Here is a 3,731-nt window from a genome sequence, read left to right as displayed (position 1 = left end):
CATTGAAATGGTGTTTAAAACAGTAAAAGTGATCCATCCTGGCTAAAGACACCCTGCCTTCTGTCAGGTGGGACCAAGTGTACTGTCGGTAGTCTGGATGCATCCTCCTCCACACATCCACTAGGCCACGAGAAGAGACCTCAGGTCTCCACGGAGACAAATTCACAACTCGACCGGCCGCTGGAGTTAGAGGAACTCCACACTGCCCTGCAGAACATGCAGGGACGACGTTCTCCGGGTATCGATGGTCTAACGGTTGAGTTCTATACAGCCTTCTGGGACATTCTAGCATGTGATATGCTGGAAGTGTTCACCGAAAGTCTATCCTCAGGCTCTTTGCCACTGTCCTGCCGGAGGGCGGTCGTTGCCCTCCTGCCTAAAAAAGGCAATCTGCAGGACATCAAGAATTGGCGCCCTGTGTCACTGCTCTGCACCGATTACAAGATTCTGTCCAAGGCTTTGGCTACCAGGCTGAGGGAAGCTATGGAGCAGGTCATCCACCGGGATCAAACCTACTGTGTGCCCGGCAGGTCCATGGCAGACAATGTCTACCTAATTCGTGATGTTTTGGAGGTTTCCAGATCATTGGGTATAAACGCTGGTCTCATTTCGTTAGATCAGGAAAAGGCATTTGACCGTGTTGAGCACAGCTTCCTCTGGACAACCATGGAGAGGTTTGGGTTCAACACCGAGTTTATTGCCAAGATCCAGGTGTTGTACAGTGACGTTGAGAGTATTCTGAAGTTTAACGGCAATTTGTGTGCCCCCTTCGGGGTGCATCGGGGCATCCGGCAGGGTTGTGCCCTGTCTGGGATGCTCTATGCACTCTCTCTGGAGCCCCTCCTCTGTAAAATTCGCAAAAACATCGATGGTTTGATTTTACCTGGTGTTAGAGAGAACATTCTTTTATCTGCCTATGCTGATGATGTTGTTGTTCTGATCAAAAACCAAAGGGATGTTAATGTTCTGGTGGGTTTGACAAACTCATTCAATGTTTTAACTGCTGCAAAAGTAAACTGGAACAAAAGTGAAGCCCTTGCTGTTGGCGAGTGGCATGGCAACCTCCCGGTTCTTCCTCAAAACTTGTGTTGGAAGACTGATGGTCTCAAATATCTCGGTGTGTACCTGGGAGATGAGACAACAACCAGGAAGAACTGGGAGGGCGTCATTGACAAAATAGAAGGGAAACTTAAAAAATGTAAATGGTTGCTCCCCAGAATGTCGTACAGAGGTCGAGTTTTAGTGATAAACAATCTGGTAGCCTCGCAGCTGTGGCACCGCTTGGCCTGTATGGACCCCCCATCAGGGTTTCTAGCCCAAATCCAGACCAAACTTGGTAACTTTTTCTGGGATGGGCTGCATTGGGTGCCTCAAGGAGTGTTGTTTTTATCAAGAGAGGAGGGGGGACAGGGCCTCATCCACCTGGCTAGCAGAACAGCCACGTTCAGATTACAGTTCATCCAGCGGTTTCTGACCGGACCAGCGGATCTGACGTGGAGAGAGGTGTCCAGCTGCATATTCAGACGAGTGAGAACTTGGACCTGGATGCTGCACTGTTTTTAATGGACTCTAAGCTTCTAAAGTTAAATGGTTTGCCTCCGTTTTATCATGGTGTTTTTAAGTCATGGTCCCTGTTTAAAAGCAGCCCAGGAAAAAGCTCTAACTGTTCTGGTTACTGAGGGAACCACTAGTGCATGGGGCCAGGCTGGACGTCTGCAGTGGAGCCACACCTGGGCTGTCTACAGCGCTTTGCAGAACCAGGACCGTGACCCTCCAGCAACTGGTAGACAACACCGGGCCTGCGCTGGCGGATGCCCAGGCTGTGAGCTCCCTGCTGAACATCCAGTCCACCAGGGGGGCTCAGAGGGGGCTACAACTGTGGAGGCAAAGACTCTCCGGGAAGGAGAGAGGCCTCCTCCTGGACTATAGTACAGGGACTGTACCAGACAGCAAAGATCCTTTCCCAGAGGTCCACATCAGTCCCCTGTTTGGAGAACTGGAGGGTCCTCTCCTCGGAGATGAACGACAGATCAGCCTGCACACGGCCAACAAAAAAATACTGTAGAAACAATGTGTAAAAGTAATCAACAAGAAAAACCTGTGTAACAGAGCACCTACTACCTGGGCCAACAGGAGGACGGGAAATGGACCTGACCCACAGTGGAGACTTCTGTACAAACCCCCCCTCAAGACAAAAACCAGCCGACCTCCAGTGGAGGATTTTACATGGTGCCGTCGGTTCCAATGCTTTATCTATGTTTTTAACCCTGCGGTGTCCAGCCAGTGTCCCTTCTGTCCCCTTCAGGAGACAGTCTGTCATGCTTTCAGTGGGTGTGGGAGACTTCAGTGCTCTTCACTCTTCTAACGAATGTTTTTAACTTGTTCAATGAAAACTTTAGTATCAGGAAATTCATCTACGGTGCTGGGTACAATAGATCGAATCAGAGAAAGTGGCAGCTTTTAAATTTTATTTCTGGGGAGGCAAAACTTGCAATTCATGTGACCAGGAAGAGGAAAATTGAAAACGATACCGCTCAAGAAGCAGCTACTGTTTTCTGCTGTAACATCAGATGTCGCTTAAAACTAGAATTTGGTTTCTATAAATTGACAAAAGACCTGAATAACTTTAGGAACATCTGGTGTTACAAAAATGTCCTGTGCACTTTAGTTGATGACCACCTCACTTTTGCAAACTTCCTGTTATAATGCACTAATTCTTATATTGTATTTCCCTTTGTTTCTTGGTGTTTAATGTTTTTGAGTGTTTAGTGTTTTTGAAATTTCATCTGATGAAAATTTGTAAAATGTTCTAAATGTTCTTAATGTTCTAAATGTTAAATGTGATTGAAGTTTGTTTGGAAAAGATGTTCTGAGGCACTTAAATGCTTTCATCTAATGTAAAACTGCAAAATGTTTGAATGAGATTAAAGTGTTTTTGCAAAAATCAAAAAAAAAATCTTCTTCTTCTTCTTCTCCTTCTTCTTTCGGCTTTTCCCTTCAGGGGTCTCCACAGCCAATCAGTGTCCTCCATCTAACCCTGTCTTCTCATCCTCTTCTCTCACACCAACTACCTTCATGTCCTCTTTCACTACATCCATAAACCTCCTCTTTGGTCTTCCTCTAGGCCTCCTGCCTGGCAGTTCAGAACTCAGCATCCTTCTACCAATATATTCACTATCTCTCCTCTGGACATGTCCAAACCATCTCAGTCTGGCCTCTCTGACTTTATCTCCAGAACCTCTAACATGTGCTGTCCCTCTGATGGACTCATTCCTGATCCTATCCATCCTGGTCACTCCCAGAGAGAACCTCAGCATCTTCATCTCTGCTACCTCCAGCTCTGTCTCCTGTCTTTTCCTCAGGGACACTGTCTCTAGACCAAACAACATCTCTGGTCTCACCACAGTTTTGTACACCTTTCCTTTCATTTTAGCTGAAACTCTTCTATCACACATCACACCTGACACTTTCCTCCACCCGTTCCATCCTGCCTGGACACGCTTCTTCACCTCTTTTCCACACTCTCCATTGCTCTGGACTGTTGACCCTAAGTACTTAAAATCCTCCACCTTCTTGATCTCTTCTCCCTCTAACTTCACTCTTCCACTTGGGTCCCTCTCATTCACACACATGTACTCTGTCTTACTGCGGCTAACCTTCATTCCTCTCCTTTCCAGGACAAACCTCCACCTCTCTAGCTTCTCCTCCACCTGTTCCCTGCTCTCACTGCA

The sequence above is a fragment of the Antennarius striatus genome, chromosome 12, assembly GCF_040054535.1.
Source record: "Antennarius striatus isolate MH-2024 chromosome 12, ASM4005453v1, whole genome shotgun sequence".
NCBI lineage: Eukaryota > Metazoa > Chordata > Actinopteri > Lophiiformes > Antennariidae > Antennarius > Antennarius striatus.
The sequence above is the reverse complement of the archived record's forward strand: the minus strand, read 5'-3'. Positions refer to the sequence as shown.